The 17,694-nt window shown below is 42.1% G+C and overlaps 1 pseudogene; it reads left to right on the forward strand.

Moving 5' to 3' along the window:
* Positions 1 to 2,588: 2,588 nt before the first annotated feature.
* On the forward strand, positions 2,589 to 3,950 carry LOC129630595 (branched-chain-amino-acid aminotransferase, mitochondrial-like; annotated as a pseudogene).
* Positions 3,951 to 17,694: the final 13,744 nt, after the last annotated feature.

Below are 17,694 nucleotides of genomic sequence, written 5' to 3' on the forward strand. Positions count from 1 at the left end.
TGCTCCACCGTCCATGGGATTTTCCAGGCAAGAGTACTGGAGTGGGGTGCCGTTGCCTTCTCCGTGCTCATGGGCTAAGAAACATGAAAATTACCAAGCCATGATAACTTGCAACCACTGGCATGAGCTTTTTTTTTCTTCTTCTTTACACCTGGACTGTCATTTAGGGAAGCAGAGAAAGCCTCAGGAATGGTGTGAGGATCCTTACTGACCACGATTCTGATCCTGTTCTCACCACATGCAGTGTTTACTGTCAGAGCTGAGAGCTTTTAAGTTTAAATGTCAGTCTGAACCCCAGATCAACAGCAGTCATAAAGCCACTGCATGACCTAATGAATTCAGTTTAGAAAGCAGATATTGAAAGTTCAAGAAACCACATAAGGCAAATTCACCTCTTAAAAAGTTATTAGAATATGCAACATTATAAGAGGAGAGAATTCAGAAAAATAGGACTTTAATGGGGACTTACTATTTTATTCTACTAAAAACTAGACCAAATTAATGACTATTGTTATTATGCAAATTATTTAAAAGCATATAGATCACCAATTACTTAAGTCTAAGAGGAAAGCATCATTACACTGCAGGCCTTATTGTCACATTTAAGCATCCGCCCAGGTGGCGGGGGGACAGTTTGGGGGGTCCACCGTACACATCTGAAATGGGAACAAAGCAACCCTGAGTGGCAGGAGGGGGATTTGGGAGCCAGGAGCCCTGACTTGGGAGTTGGTACATCAGGCACTCTCGTCCGGGCAGGAGGGGGCTGAGGGACCGTTCTCGTCCACTTGGGCCGCTGCCCCACACTCCTGCCGCTGTCACCGGAGCCGGATAGGCGACTCGAGGAGGCTCCGGACAGGTCGCCCCGTCTGCTCAGGATAAACTCACGCCCCCTCTCACGCAGCCCAGCCACAGGGCACGACACTCGCCCGTCTGACCGCCGCCAGGTAGGCACCGGCCAGGCCGCGGCTCCGGGCGCTTCCCTGGCAACCCCTCGGCTCGGCCGGGCCGGTTCGGGGCTTCCATGGCCACAGAGCCCGAGGGCCGGCCCACTCGCTCGGCCGCCGGGACCCCGGGGAGGCGGCCTCTCCACAGCCAACGGCCACAGGCAGCGGCCGCCTGCCCGCTCGCACCCGCTCCGCTGGCCCACGTGCCCGGCCCCCGACCCACTTGTTGGTCGCACTCGGGGCATAATTTGGTGGCGACCTTCACTTTCTTGGCTCGAGTTTCAGACAAGCTTTTCTCTTAAGAGGCTCGGGCTCCGCCCCTCGTACCTCAAGCGGCCCAGCCTCAGCCCGCCAGGTCCAGGCTAGCCGGACCCAGGCTTTGACGGGTGAGAGCAGGAGCCTCCTCAAGCTCACTAAGAGCTTGCGGGCCGAATGGGCGAGGCGCGACGTGCGCCGGCTCTGAGGGTCTGCGGAACAGCTCCTATTCACCGGGATCGGCTTCTCACAAGACTATTTGGCCTGGATCTTCCTGGCGGAACAATGGGTACCCCACCTCTAGGCCGGCATAGAGGCGTGGCTTGGCCGCGACTCCGCAGTGAAGGGCGTCGGGCTCGACCAACGAATGGGTTGTGGTATTGAGCACAACAGATAGCGACTTCACTTTCACTTTTCACTTTCATGCATCGGAGAAGGAAATGGCAACCTACTCCAGTGTTCTTGCCTGGAGAATCCCAGGGATGGGGGAGCCTGGTGGGCTGCCATCTATGGGGTCGCACAGAGTCGGACACGACTGAAGAGACTTAGCAGCAGCAGCTGCAGGATCATGGTGCTGTGCACGTCCCGTCTCTGAGAGGAAGAAGAGAGAGTGAAAAGCAGGTAGAGAGTGAGGTGCTTGGCACAGATCCTGATGTTTGATAAACTTCAGTTTCTCAAGTCTAATCATTGAGGAATTGGAGTAGAGATGTCATTAACGCCCTGGACCCAGGGTTGGAGATTAAAAATTCATTCGTTTAACGAATAATTGCCTAAGGCCCACTATCGGGCAAATTTTAATAATATGCAATTTGTCTGCCCTCAAACACCATCTAGCTGTTTAGATCTGTTACTACTTAAGAGCCCACAATGAAAGACCAATTTGTTTTAAATTCCTCATGTATTTTTAGGAAAAAAAAAAAAATTACTTGTAAAATGAAGTGAAAAAAATATATAAAAAATACAAGTTCATTTTTTAAATGTGGAATTCGACAGCCATAAAATTACACTTAAAAAATTACATTTCAACAATTGGAGCAAACATAACAAAGAAAATAATTTAAGAAAGTAAACTTCATTCTGACAAAATTTGCCAATGAGCTTTTATTACAATGGGTATTGCACTGATATCTGTTCTACAATTTTAAGGAAAGCAAAGGCATTAGTGAAATTCCTATTCTACATGTTAATGCCTGTAAGCACACTTTGAACGAAGACAATGTATATAAATATTTAAAGTTTTCAGTGTGACAAATAAGGTTGTTTCTTGTTTACTCATTTACCTAAATGAGTTTGGATTGATAAAAGCACCACTTTAGAGAAAAATTTACGTCGAAACTGTCTCTGGGTTCTCGTGGCAGGAAAACTATCTTAAGCCATTAAACTATGTTAATGGTGATGCAAGAATAGATTTTAAAGCAATTTTAGTACATTCATGATTCATTCTTACCCCTTCTCCAAAATGAACTGATGATGTAGTTTCATAATTCTTATTCGAAGGAGGAGGGGCCCCCTCAGAAAGGAGCACGAGGCTTTAGAGGGGATGAAGGGAGAGAGATTTGGACCCCAAATTTTCTCTCTGTTCTTTGGCTTCTGTGTGGTCCCAGACGATATGCCTCATCCAGCTTCAAGGCTGCTGACAGGCAGCTGGAAATGACACAGGAGCTTCAAAAGAAGCCTGACCCCAGCCAGCCCCTGCTGTTCAGGAAGGTGTTCACCGATCACATGCTGATAGTGGGACGGAACAGGGAGAAGGGCTGGGTTCAGCCCCAAATCCAGCCCTTCCAAAACCTCACTCTGCTCTCGGCCCGCTAGGCTCTCCATTACTCCCTGCAGCTCTTCGAAGACCTGAAGGCGTTCAAAGGCGGGGGACCAGCGCGTGCGCCTCTTCCGACCTTGGCTCAACATGGAACTCATGCTGTGTTCAGCTCTGTGCCTCTGCCTGCAGTTTTGACAAAGCTGAGTTGTTGGAGTGCATCCGCCGGCTGGTGCAAGAAGACAAGGACTGGGTTCCTGAGGGCGTAGGCTCCAGCCTCTATGTGCGGCCAGTGGTAATCCGGAAGGAGCCCTCACTACGTGTCTGCAATCTTCCCCTGGATATGCCTTGAGCCCTGGCTCCCTCCTGGAGGATCCATCCTTCATTTGAGCCTGGGTAGGTGGCGTCGGCGACTGCAAGATGAGGGAAAATTAAGCGCCCACTGTATTCGTGCAGCAGGAAGCACAAAAGAAGGGCTGCGAACAGGTCCTCTGGCTATACGGGCCTGACCTCCAATTCATCGAAGTGGGCACCATGAACATCTTGGTCTTCTGGACCCACGACTATGGGGCGCTGGAACTGGTGATCCCACCACTGGACCGTGTCATCCTGCCTTGATTAGTCCGACAGAGTCTGCTGGACCTGGCTTGGACCTGGGGTGAGTTCCGGACTGTGGAGTTTAAGATCACCATGAATGTGTTCCTGTAGGCGCTGGAGGACTGTCAGGTTTGAGGAGTCTGTGGTTCAGGAACTGCTTGTCAGGTCTGCCATGTGCATCGAATCCTGTACCAAGGCAAGCATTTCCACATTCCCACTAAGGAAAATGGGCTGAGCTTATCCTCCACTTCCACAAGGAGCTGAAGGCGATCCAGTACGGATCAAAAGCCCACAAAAGGATGTTCCCGGTGCAATGCTGCAGGCTATGCCGAACCACTCACTCCAGGGACCACCGACCTGTAGCATCCAGCCCAGTTGGACCTTTACCTCCATACCAATGACTCACCTGAAGTGATATGAAATAAAAGATGGAGGAACCTGGGACTCTGGTGCCCCCACATTACACTCCCAAACTCATAAGGGCCTGACTCAGGCATCTTGGCCTCTATCCCTACCACTCAGGCCTTGGGGACCTGTACTGCTCTCCGCTCTGTATAGTGTGGTCAAGGATTGTGGAGTCAAGATGTTTAGGAAACACCTTGACCCCAAATCTGCATCTCTGTTTTCAGGCTGGATCTCCCCAGGGCTGCCATTGATTTGTTTCCTTTAGCTGCAATTTCGAAAAAAAAAAAAAAAAAAAAAAAAGCCAAGGAACAAGAAAAGCAATTCATATTCAATCCTAATGAGTAGCTAGATCTGATAATTTATCCAAGAGAGTAATGGTTAGAATTTAAAATGTTTTTCAGTAAAATAAATTGATTTCAGATCCATGATTTTCCTGTATGGGGATCTTCTTTTGAGGTAAAGTGCAATTCAAACTGTTCTATAACATTTGTATAATATTTAATTATAATTTTTCACATATGTGCAATGTCAAGTTCATAGTCTCTTTCACTGATAATTATTGTTAGAATATGAAATAACAATACATGTTCTTCCAACTTTCTAACTTAAATTTTTGTTCTTCAGTCTTAACTGCTGTACTTGCATTCCTCCCTTCCACTGATACATTAAAATCCAAAAAGCTTCCCTGGTGGCTCAGATAGTTAAGAATCTGAGACCTGGGTTTGATCCCTGGGTCAGGTAGATCCCCTGGAGAAGGGAATGACTACCCACTCCAGTACTCTTGCCTGGAGGATTCCATGGACAGAGGAGCCTGGTGGGTTACAGTCCATGGGGTCACAAAGAGCTGGACACAACTAAGCTATTAACACTTGTACTTCACTCCTTTCATCCTTCACAAAATAGTAGCAAACCAAATTTAGCAACATATTGAAAGGTTTATATGTCATGACCCAAATGAGATTTATTCTCAGAATTCAGGGAAATTCAATATACAAAAAACATTCAATGAAATAAACCACAGGGATAACAGCAACAAAATGGTGGAAGAGGAGTTTTCTACTATCCTCCCTTCAAAGAACACTAGTTTTAACAACACGCACAAGTGAGAGTATCTTTGTGGAAGTCCAGGAGTCCAGTGAAGAAGTTCTAGCACATCCTTGGAGCAAAAAGCAAATCCAAGACTGGACCCAGTAAAGACCAAAAAAGCAGTTTTACATTATTTGTGCCATTCCCCCCTCAGTGTAGCACGTCTCAGAGGCAAAAGAGACCTCCTAGGGCTGGAATTTCTTTCACAGCAGCAAGTGAGAGCATGTGAGTGAGTGCCCAGTTTCTCCCCCAGCTGTGCAGGACACTCCCAAAGAGGCCCACTTCTTTCTGGCCCTATCCAGAGTATGAGGTAAGTTACACAGCTAAGAGTGGGGAGAGGCTGAGAACACAGTAGGCAGTGCTTGGAATGCATCAAAGAGATGTGAATTCTTCTGTTTTGTAGACTCCGTTAGAGGATCACCCACAAACCTCTGAAGAGGCCTTACCAGCAGATCCCCCCAACTGGCCCAAAGGCATTCCCAACACTCTCCACACCTCACCCACACAGTCTTCTGCCTTGCAACCAGCATCCTGTGTGTGCCCCTGCGGTGGCAAGTACAAGCATTGGCAGAAAGCTTGAGTACATGCAGAAAGCTGGCCCAACTCTGCAGGACTGTGAGAAAGCAAACAAACTTCAACATTCCCCGATAGCTTAGCTGGTAAAGAATCCACCTGCAATGCAGGAGATGCTGGTTCGATTCCTGGGTTGGGAAGATCCCCTGGAGAATGGAAAGGCTACACACTCCAGTATTCTGGCCTAGAGAATTCCATGGACTGTATAATCCACGGGGTCGTAAACAGTCATGTGCAACTGAGCAATTTTCACTTTCTTAGGAAAAGTAAAATTGATTCTGTCAGTTCAAGGTCTAGACTGAATCATGAAGAAATTAAACATTTGAACAAACCAGTAACAAGCATGAAGGTTGAATTAGTAATTTTAAAAACTTCCCAAATAGAAAAACTTAGGATGGGATGGTTTCATTAGTGAATTCTACCAAACATTTAAAAAATTAATTCCAGTCATTCTCAAATTCTTGCAAAAAATTGAAGGCAAAGGAATACTTCTAAACTTATTTTAGAAGGCCAACATTACCCTGACATCAAAACAAGAAAGGAAAACTAGAAAATAACAGTACAATATCCCTGAAAAACATAGATGTAAAAATCCTCAGCAAAATATTAGGAATATGAATTCAGCAGCATAGTAAAAGGATTATATGGTGATGAGCAAGTGGAATTTAACCCTGAGATTCAACATATACAAATCAATAATGCTGATACACCACCTTAACAGATTCAAGGAGGAAAATCATATGATCATCTCAGATGCAGAAAAGGCATTTGCCAAAACTCATCATCCTTTCATGATAAACTCTCAACAAATTAGGTATAATAATAATAAAGGCCACATATGATAAGCCCATAGCTAATAACTTTGTTGCTGTTATTGTTCAACCACTCAGTTGTGTCTCTTTGTGACCCCATAGACTGCAGCACCCCAGGCTTCCCTGTCCTTCCTTAGCTCCCGAAGTTTACTCAAGCTCATGTCCATTGAGTCAATGATGCCATCCAACCATCACATCCTCGGTTGTCCCCTTCTCCTGCCTTCGATCTTTCCCAGCATCAGGATCTTTTCCAGTGAGTCAGCTTTTCGTATCAGATGGCCAAAGTATTGGAGTTTCAGCTATAGCATCCGTCTTTCCAATGAATATTCAGGGTTGATTTCCTTTAAGGATTGACTGGTTTGATCTCCTTGTTGTCCAAGGGACTCTCAAGAGTCTTTTCCAGCACCACAGCTTGAAAGCATCTATTTTTCTGTGCTCAGCCATCTTTATGGTCCAGCTCTCACATTCATACATGACTACTGGAAAAACTATAGCTTAACTGTATGGACTTTTGTCATTCCTCTTTCCCCTGGGTCCTGGTGCACACAAGGTTTTGTTTGTGTCCTCCAAAAGTCTCTATTTTCCCCAATCCTGTGGAAGTTCTGTAACCAAATCCCACTGACCGGGATTCCCAGTCCCTTTGCCCTAGTTTGGGAAGTCTAAGGTGGGGCCTAGAACCTTCACAACCATGCGAGAACTTATTGGGTATAATTGTTCTCTCAGTGACTCTATGGTAAAGCTAATGATGACCTCTTCCAAGAGGACTTATGCCACCACTTCACGCATCCCAAGACTACTGCTGCCAGTGCCCATCCCTGCAGCAGGCCACTACTGACCCATGCCTCTGTGGGAAACCCTCAAACATTCACAGGCAGGTCTGGTTGAGTCTCTTATGGGGGTCACTGATGAGCATACTTGGGTTGACATACTAGGTACTGGTGAGCCTTGACATACTCCTGGGTACTGGTGAGTACCCTGGGTACTGGTGAGAACAAGTTTTTATCTGTCCCCTCCGAGAGTCTCTGGCAGGTATGGGGTTTGATTTTAATGTAATTGAAGCCCTCCTACCATCTTGTTGTGGCTTCTCCTTTGTCCTTAGACATGTATCTTTTTTTGGTTGGTTCCAACACAATCCTCTCCATGCTTGTTCACCAGCTAGTTGCAATTTTGTTGTTTTCACAGGAGAAGATGAGAGCACATTCTTCTAATCTGCCATCTGCATCTAAACTAGCTAATATCATACTCAACAGTGAAAAGCTAAAAGCTTTTCCCATAAGACCAGGCCAAGACAAGGGTGCCCACTCTTACCACTTCTATTCAACATGGTACTGGAAGTCCTAACCAGAGCAATTAAGTGAGAAAAAGATATATAGCCTACATAAATAGAAATTATTTTTGGAAAATTCTTAAAGAGATGAGAATAACAGACCACCTAACCTGCCTCCTGAGAAACCTGTAGGCAGGTCAAAAACAGCAGCTGGAACTGGACAAAGAACAACAGACTGGTTCAAAATTGAGAAAGGTGTACATCAAGGCTCTATATTGCATCCTGCTTATTTAACTTATATGAGGAGTTATATAAGTTAACATATATAATATAAACTTAAATAAGTTATGTAACATCATGTGAAATGCCAGGCTGAATGAAGCACAAACTGGAATCATGATTGCCAGGAGAAATGTCAACAACCTCCGATATGCAGATGACACTACCCTAATGGCAGAAAGCAAAGAGGAACTAAAGAGCCTCTTGATGAAGGTGAAAGAGGAGAGTGAAAAGGCTGGCTGAAAATGCAACATTCAAAAAATGAAGATCATGGCAACAGGTCCCATCACTTAATGGCAAATAGATGGGGAAACAATGAAAACAGTGACAGACTTTATTTTCTTGGGCTCTAAAATCACTTCGAACAGTGACTTCAGCCATGAAATTAAAAGACACTTGTTTCTTGAAAGAAAAGCTATGACAAACCTAGACAGCTCATTAAAAAGCAGAGGCATCACTTTGCCAACAAAGGTCCATATAGTCAAAGCTGTGGTTTTTCCAGTAGTCATGTAAGGACGTGAGAGTTGGACCACAAAGAAAACTGAGCACCAAAGAATTGATGCTTTTGAACTGTGGTGTTGGAGAAGACTCTTAAGAGTCCCTTGGACTGCAAGGAGATCAGTCTGTCCTAAAGGAAATCAACCCTGAATATTCATTGGGAAGACTGGTGCTGAAGCTGAAACTCCAATACTTAGGCCACCTGATGCGAAGAACTGACTCATTGGAAAAGACCCTGATGCTAGGAAAGGTTGAAGGCAGGAGGAGAAGGGGATGACAGAGGATAAGATGGTTGGATAGCATCACCAATTCAATGGACATGAGTTTGAGCTAACTCCAGGAGACAGTGAAGGACAGGGAAGCCTGACGTGCTACAGTCCATGGGGTCACAAAGAGTTGGACACAACTGAGAGACTGAACAACAAAAATAAATAGTAAAGGAAGAAGAAAATCTGTCTCTGTTTGCAGATGACATGATCTTTTGTAGCTAAAACTACAACAACAAAAGCCATTAGAATTAGTAAATTAATTCAATAAAGTTGCAGGACAAAAAAATTCAATAAATAAAAAATCAATTGCAGGGGACTTCCCTGGTCATCCAGTGGCTCTGTGCTCCCAATGCAGGGGCCCCAGTTTCTATCTCTAACCAGGAAACTAAATCCAACATGCTACCACAAATATTGAAGATCCCACGTACTGCAACTAAGACCCTGCATAACCAAACTAATTAATTAAATAAATATTTTAAAAAATCAGTTGTATTTTTAAACACAAACAATGAACTGCAAGAAAGATAAGTTAAGAAAGCAGCCCCATTGATAATAGCATCAAAAGTAATAAAATATTTAGGAATAATTTTACCCAAGGAGGTGAAATATCTCTACATTAAAAATTATAAGTGAAAGTGTTAGTTGCTTAGTTGTGTCTGACTCTTTGTGACACCGCAGAGTGTAGCCCACCAGACTCCTCTGTCCATGGAATTCTCCAGGTAAGAATAGGATGGGTAGCCATTCTCTTCTCCAGGGGATATTCCCAACCCAAGGATCAAACCCAGGTCTCCTGTATTGCAAGCAGATATTTTACCACTTGATATAAAAATTATAGGACTTCCCCGGTGGTACAGTGGATAAGAATCTGCTTGCCAAAAATTCACATGCAATCACAAAAGATGTTGAATGGCCAGATGAACCCTGAAAAAGAACAAAGCTGGTGACACTGGGGAAAGAGGAGAGGCAGATGAAGATGAGAGATGGCATTGGTGGGTGACTCCGTTGACTCCTTTCCCAGGGAGGGAATGCAGGGCCAGGAGATGGTGGTGGTATGTGCATACCACCATATTAATCCATGCCTGGTCCTCTACCATCACTGGTGCAAGTGTGGCCCAGAGGGCCTGGTCAGTCATTGGCCCTTGCTCTCTTCCTTTCCACAGTGCAGGGAAACCAGCAGTCCTGGCAGGCTTGGGCTGAATGCCCCAGCAGACTGGCTAAATGGTTACAAAACAAGACACATATATATGCTATCTATAAGAGACCCACATCAGATCTAGAGACACATACAGTCTGAAATCAAGGTAATGGAAAAGAAGTATTCCATGCATATGGAAATCAAAAGAAAGCTAGAGTAGCAGTACTCATTTAAGACAAAATAGACTTTTTCAAATAAAGACTATTACAAGAGACAAAGAAGGACATTACACAATCAATAATCAAGGGATCAATCCAAGAAGAATATATAACAATTGTAAATACATATGTATTCAACATAGGAGAACCTCAATATATAAGTCAAATACTAAGAGCTTAAAGGGAGAAATGGACAGTAACACAATAATAGTGGAGAACTTTAGCACCCTACTTCATGAATGAACAGATCATCCAGACATAAAACCAATAAGTAAACAAAGGCAAGAAATGACAAATTAAATCAGGTGGGCTTAATGGATATTTACAGAGCATTCCATCCAAAAGCAGCAGAATACATATTCTTCTCAAGTACACATGGAACATTCTCCAGAATTGACCATATCCTGGGCTAAAAAGTGAGCCTCAGTGAACCTAAGAAAACTGAAATCAAATCAAGTATCTTTTCTAACCACAACTCTTATGAGATTAGAAATCAACTATAAGGACTTCCCTGATGATGCATTGGATAAGAGTCTGCCTGCCAATGCAAGGGACATGGGTTCAATCCCTGGTCTGGGAAGATTTCACATGCTGCAGAGCAACTAACCCTGTGCATCACAACTATTGAGCCTGAACTCCAGTCTGTGAGTTGCAACTACTGAGTCTTCCTAAGGCCCACTTGACTTTGCATTCTAAAATATCTGGGTCTAGGCTGGTGATCACACCCTTGTGATTATCTGGGTCATGAAGATCTTTTTTGTATAGTTCTCCTGTGTATTCTTGCCACCTCTTCTTAATATCTTCTGCTTCTGTTAGGTTCCTTCAATTTCTGTCCTTTATTGTGCCCATATTTGCATTAAATGTTCCCTTGGTATCTCTAACTTTCTTGACGAGATCTCTAGACTTTCCCATTCTATTGTTTTCCTCTATACACAAAAGAACTGTAGAAACTATACAAAAAAGATCTTCATGACCCAGATAATCATGAGGGTGTGATCACCAACCTAGAGACAGACATTTTAGAATGCAAAGTCAAGTGGGCCTTAGGAAGCATCACTACGAACAAAGCTAGTGGAGGTGATGGAATTTCAATTGAGCTATTTCAAATCCTAAAAGATAATGCTGTGAAAGTGCTGCACTCAATATGCCAGAAAATTTGGAAAACTCAGCAGTGGCCACAGGACTGGAAAAGGTCAGTTTTCATTCCAATCCCAAAGAAAGGCAATGCCGAAGAATGCTCCATCTACTGCACAATAGCACGATCTCACACTCTAGTAATGTTCAAAATTCTCCAAGCCAGGCTTTAATCATACACGAACCATGAACTTCCAGATGTTCAAGCTGGATTTAGAAAAGGCAGAGGAACCAGAGACCAAATTGCCAACATCTGCTGGATCACTGAAAAAGCAAGAGAGTTCCAGAAAAACATCTACTTCTGCTTTATTGACTATACCAAAGCCTTTGACTGTGTGGACCACAACAAACTCTGGAAAATTCTTAAAGAGATGGGAGTACCAGACCACCTGACCTGCCTGTTGAGAAATTTGTATGCAGGTCAGGAAGCAACAGTTAGCACTGGACATGGAACAACAGACTAGTTCCAAATAGGGAAAGGAGTACATCAAGGCTATATATTATCATCCTGCTTATTTAACTTATATGCAGAGTACATCATGAGAAACGTTGGGCTGGATGAAGAACAAGCTGGAACCAAGATTGCCAGAAGAAATATCAATAACCTCAGCTATGCAGATGACACCACACTTATGGCAGAAAGCGAAGAAGAACCAAGGAGCCTCTTGATGAAAGTGAAAGAGGAGAGTGAAAAAGTTGGCTTAAAGCTCAACATTCAGAAAACTAAGATCATGGCATCTGGTCCCATCACTTCATGGGAAATAGATGGGGAAACAGTGGAAACAGTGACAGACTTTATTTTATTGGGCTCCAAGATCACTGCAGATGATGACTGCAGCCATGAAATTAAAAGATGCTTGCTCCTTGGAAGAAGAGCTATGACCAACCTAGACAGCATACTAAAAAGTAGAGACATTACTTTGCCAACAAAGGTGTGTCTAGTCAAAGCTATGGTTTTTCCAGTAGTCGTGTATGGATGTGAGAATTGGGCTATAAATAAAGCTGAGTGCAGAAGAGTTGATGCTTTTGAACTGTGGTGTTGGAGAAGACTCTTGAGAGTCCCTTGGACTGCAAGGAGATCCAACCAGTCCATCCTAAAGGAAATCAGTCCTGAATATTTATTGGAAGGACTGATGCTGAAGCTGAAACTCCAATACTTTGGCCACCTGATGCGAAGAACTGACTCATTGGAAAAGACCCTGATGCTGGGAAAGATAGAAGGCGGGAGGAGAAGGGGACGACAGAAGATGAAATGGTTGGATGGCATCACCAACTCAATGGACATGGGGTCACAAAGAGTCGGACATGACTGAAGGACTGAACTGAACTGAACTGAACACCATGATCAAGTGGGATTTATCCCAGGGATGCAAGGACTTTTCAGTATCTACAAATCAATCAATGTGATACATCACATCAACAAATTGAAGAATAAAAACCATATGATCATCTTAATATAGAAAAGGCTTTTGATAAAATTCAGTACCCATTTATAATAAAACTTCTCCAGAAAGTGGGTATAAAGGGAACCTATCTCAACATAATAAAGGCTATATATGACAAACCCACAGCAAACATTGTTCTCAATGGTGAAAAACTGAAAACATTTCCTCTAAGACCAGGAACAAGGCAAGGATGTCCTCTCTCACCACTATTATTCAACATAGTTTTGGAAGTCCTAGCCAAAGCAATCAGAGAAGAGAAAGAAAGAAATGGAATCTAAATTGGAGAAACAGTAGTAAAACTGTAACTGTTTGCAGATGGCATGATACTATACACAGAAAATCACTAGAGCTCATCAATGAATTTGGTAAAGTAGCAGGATACAAAATTAATACACAGAAGTCTGTTGCATGTCTATGCACTAACAATGAAAGATCAGAAAGAGAAATGAAACAGTCCCCTTTACAACTACATCAAAAGCAACAAAAACCCTAGGAATATACCTACCTAAGGAGGCAAAAGACCTATACTTGGAAAAATTTGAGATACTGATGAAAGAAATCAAAGATGACATGGACAGATGGAGAGATAGTCTATGTTCTTGAACTGGAAGAATCAATATTGTGAAAATGGCTAAACTACCAAAGGTTATCTATAGATTCAGTACAATTTGAGTTAAATTACCAATGCCATTTCTCACAGAACTAGAACAAAAAAAATTTTTTTTAATTTGTATGGAGACATGAAAGACCCCGAATAGCCAAAGCAATCTTGAGAAAGAAAAACAGAGCTGGAGGAATCAGGCTCCCTGACTTCAGACTACACTACAAAGCTACAGTCATCAAAGCAGTATGGTACTATCACAAAAACAGATATATAGATCAAGGTAACAGAATAAAAAAGCCAGAAATAAATCCATGCACCTATGGCCAATTAATCTCTGACAATGGAGGCAAGACTATGAAATGGAGGAAAGGCAGTCTCTTCAATAAATAGATCTGGGGAAACTGGACAGCTACATGTAAAAAAAAAAATGAAATTAGAACATTCTTTTACACAATACACAAAAACAAACTCAAAGTGGATTAAACACCTACACGTAAGACCGGATTCTATAAAACTCTTAGAGGAAAGCAAAGACAGAACATTGTTTGACATAATGTTGACACTATATTTTTGATCTTTCTCACAGAGTAATGGAAATAAGAACAAAAATAAACAAGTGGGACCTAATTAAATTCAAAAGCTTTTGCACAGCAAAGGAAACCATAAACAAAATGAAAAGACAACCCACAAAATGGGAGAAAACATTTGCAGTCAATGTGACCAATAAAGGATGAGTCTCCAAAATTTACAAACAGCTCATGTAGCTCAATATCAAAAAATAAATTTTAAAAAAAGTTCAAAAATTGGCAAAAAACCTAAAGAGACATTTCTCCAAAGAAGGCATACAGATGGACAAGACACACATAAAATGATGCTCAACTTTTAGAGAGCATTGCTAGTTTTTAGAGAAATGCAAATCAAAACTACAATGAGATATCACCTCACACCAGACAGAAAGGCCATCATCAAAAAAGCTGCAAATAGTAAATGCTAGAAAGGATGTGGCAAATAGGGAACCCTCCTACACTGTTGGTGGGAATGTAAATTGGTACAGCTACTATGGAGAACAGTATGGAGATTCCTTAAAAGACTAAAAACAGGTCTACAATATCATCCTGCAATCTCACAATTGAGCATATATCTAGAGAAAAACATGGCTTGAAAGGATACATTTACCACAATGCTTATTGCAGCACTGGTTACAATTGCCAAGACATGGAAGCAACCTAAATGTCTATCAGCTGCTGAGTGGATAAAGAAGATGTGATGCATGTATATGATGGAATATTACTCAGCCATTAAAAAGAATGAAATCATGCCATTTGCAGCCACATGGATGGACCTAGGGAGAGTCATACTGAGTGAAGTAAGTCAGACAGAGAAGGAGAAATATCATATAACATCCCTTATATATGAAATCTAAAAAAAAAAATGATACAAATGAACTTATTTACAGAACAGAAAGAGACTCACAGACTTAGAAAGCGAGCTTATGGTTGCCAGGGGGAAGGGATAGTTAGGGAGCAGGGGATGGATATGTACACACTGCTATATTCAAAATGGATAACCAACAAGAACCTATCGTATAGTACATGGAACTCTACACAATGTTATGTGACATTCTGGATGGAGTGAGGTTTCGAGGAGAATGGATACATGTATATGTGCGGATGAGTCCCTTCACTATTCACCTAAAACTACCACAGCACTGTTAATTGGATATACCCCAATAAAAATTTTTTTTAAATTAAAGTTTAAAAAAAAGAATGAAATAATGCCATTTGCAGAAACATGAATAGACCTGGAGATTATCTTACTAAGGGAAGTAAGTCAGACAAAGAAGTATCATGTGATATCACTTATATGTGGAATCTTTTTAAAAATGATACAAATGGACTTATTTACAGAACAGAAAGAGACTCACAGACTTAGAGAATGAACTTATAGTTACCAAGGGGAAGGGTGGACAGACTGGAGTTTGAGATTGATGTGTGCAATCTGTGATATTTAAAATAAAATGCCTTTCCCGTGACAAAATTTTTAATAAACTGTATTATAAGGATACAGTAATCAAAACAACGTGGTTCAGGAGTTCCCTGGTCGCCTAGTGGTTTTCCAAGCTTTCACTACTGTGGCCCAGGTTCAGTTCCTGGTTGGGGAACTGAGATCCTACAAGCCATGCGCATGGCCAAAAATAAAACAAACAAACAAAAACAGTATGGTATAGCCATAAAATTAGGCACATAGACCAATGGAACAAAACAGAGTGCCCAGGACTTTCCTGGTGGTACAGTGGATAAAAATCTGCCTACCAATGCAGGGGACGTGGGTTCAATCCTTGGTCCAAGAAGATTCCACATGTCCATGTCACAGAGCAACGAAGCCACAACTTACACAAGAACCACAACTACTGAAACCTGAACACTCGAGGGCCCACGAGCCACAACTACTGAGCTTGTGTGCTGCAGCTGAAACCTGTGCACCAAAGCCCGTTCTCCGTGACAAGAGAGGCCACTGCAGAGAGACGCCTGTGCACCACAACTTGAGAGTGGCCGCCTGTCTCCCCAACTAGAGAAAGGCTGCACACAGCAATGAAGACCCAGTGCAACCACAAATAAAATACATAAATTATTTTTTAAAAAATAGAGTGCCCCCAAATAAAGCAACATATATACAGACATCTGATATTTGACAAGGGCACCGTGGAACACACACCTGAGAAAGGATCATCTCCTCAGTAAATGGTGTTGGGAAACTGGATATTAACATGCAAAAGAATGAAACTAGACCCCCAAACTATGCCAAACATCTTGATTTTAAACTATACTACAAAATTATCTTGAGATGGATTAAACACTTAAGTGTAAGACCTGAGACTGTAAAACTCCTAGAAGAAAACATAGAGGGAGTTCTCCTTGACATTGATGTTGGCAGTGATGTTTGGGGCATCACACCAAAAGCAAAGCAACAAAATAAAAAATAAATGAAAATACATCAAATTTTAAAACATCTGCTGCACAACAAAGGAAACAGTCAACAAAACAAAAAGGCAACTGCAAAATGGGGGGAAAAAAATTTGCAAGCTATATATCTGTTCAGTTCAGTTCAGTCACTCAGTCGTGTCCAACTCTTTGCGACCCCATGGACTGCAGCACACCAGGCCTCCCTGTCCATCACCAACTTCCAGAGCTTGCTCAAACTCATGTCCATCAATTCAGTGATGCCATCCAACCATCTCATCCTCTCGACCGGTTCTCCTCCTGCCTTCAATCTTTCCCAGCATCAGGGTCTTTTCTAATGAGTCAGTTCTTCATATCAGGTGACCAAAGTATTGGAGTTTCAGCTTCAGCATCAGTCCTTCCAATGAGTATTCAGGACTGATTTCCTTTAGGATGGACTGGTTGGATCTCCTTGCAGTCCAAGAGACTCTCAAGAGTCTTCTCCAACACCACAGTTCAAAAGCATCAGTTCTTCGGTGCTCAGCTTTCTTTATGGTCCAATTCTCACATCCATATATGACTACTAGAAAAACCATAGCTTTGACTAAACAGACTTTTGTTGGTATATCTGTTAAGGGTTTAATATCCAAAATATTTAAAGAATTTACACAACTCAAGAGCAATAAAAAATAATAATCCAGTTTAAAAATGAGCAAAGACACAGATGAGGAAAATAAACTTTATAGTTACCAGAGTGAAAGGGGGAAGGATAAATTGGTATATTGGGAGTGATATGGACACAACTACTGTATGTAAAATAGATAACTAAGGACCTACTATATAGCACAAGGAACTCTTCTCAATACTCTATATTGCCCTATATGGGAACAGAATCTAAAAAAGACTGGATATTTGTATATGCATACCTAATTCACTTTGCTGTACAGCAGAAACTAACACAATATTTTAAATCAACTACACTCCAATAAAAAAAAATTTAGAGAAAATATACATATTCCTAGGGTTCTGTATAGAAAAACCATAGCTTTGACTAGCTATGGTTTGCATAGCTTTGCCTTTGTTGGCAAAGTAATGTCTCTGCTTTTTAATATGCTGTCTAGGTTGGTCTTATATAACTTTTCTTCCAATGAGCAAGCGTCTTTTAATTTTGTGGCTACAGTCACCATCTGCAGTGATTTTGGAGTCCAAAAAAATAAAGTCTGCCACTGTTTCCATTGCTCACCCATGTATTTGCCATGAAGTGATGGGACCAGATGCTATAAGCTTAGTTGTTTGAATGTTGAGTTTTAAGCCAACTTTTTCACTCTCCTCTTTCATCCTCATCAAGAGGCTCTTTAGTTCCTCTTCACTTTCTGCCATAAGAGTGGTGTCATCTGCATATCTGAGGTTATTGATATTTCTCCCAGGAATCTTGATTCCAGCTTGAGCTTCATTCAGCCTGGCATTTTACATGATGTACT

The sequence above is a fragment of the Bubalus kerabau genome, chromosome 17, assembly GCF_029407905.1.
Source record: "Bubalus kerabau isolate K-KA32 ecotype Philippines breed swamp buffalo chromosome 17, PCC_UOA_SB_1v2, whole genome shotgun sequence".
Taxonomy (NCBI): Eukaryota; Metazoa; Chordata; class Mammalia; order Artiodactyla; family Bovidae; genus Bubalus; species Bubalus kerabau.